This window comes from Arachis ipaensis, chromosome B03, assembly GCF_000816755.2.
Source record: "Arachis ipaensis cultivar K30076 chromosome B03, Araip1.1, whole genome shotgun sequence".
NCBI lineage: Eukaryota > Viridiplantae > Streptophyta > Magnoliopsida > Fabales > Fabaceae > Arachis > Arachis ipaensis.
Window position 1 is genome coordinate 121619514 of NC_029787.2, and position 622 is coordinate 121620135.

Consider the following 622-nt stretch of genomic DNA (forward strand, 5'->3'; position numbering starts at 1 on the left):
TAAATTTATATTCAAACTAGCTTTGTGGAATATATTGCTTTGGTGTTCTTAGTCATGAATTAATTAAGAGAACCAGCCGACGAGTCAATCAACGAGAGTTTCATTAATCAAACTTTTGGTCATCATACATTTTGTTCCAGAAAAAAAGGGAGTATCTTGGTTTAAAATGAAAATTATATTCCTTCCAATTTCGAACGATTGCCTCGTTGACTAAATTAACTCGTTAAGAAATTGACCTAGTGTTTGTATACCAAGTTAGTTTATATCAACTGTGCTAAATTCAAATGTGCCCTAGTGTTTTCTTTTTCAAGGAATCAGCGAAGAAATATTGTAAATTGTAACCGATCAGAACTATGCAGGCATAAATTATGAGCTTCTTGCATGGTTGAATATTGTGTTTGAAAAATGAAAATGCAGAGGAAATATAATTCAAGTTCAACGCATATAAAAGTTTTCCGAACTAAGGACCATAGATCATACTTTGAGTCATCCAAATGGAGGTATTGTGTAACAAATTAAAGTGTATGTACTAGTTTTAATCTGACTTTTAATATATTTTTATTTATCAATTATTTTCTCTAGAAAATAGAATAATATGATCCTATATAAGAATAAGGAATTT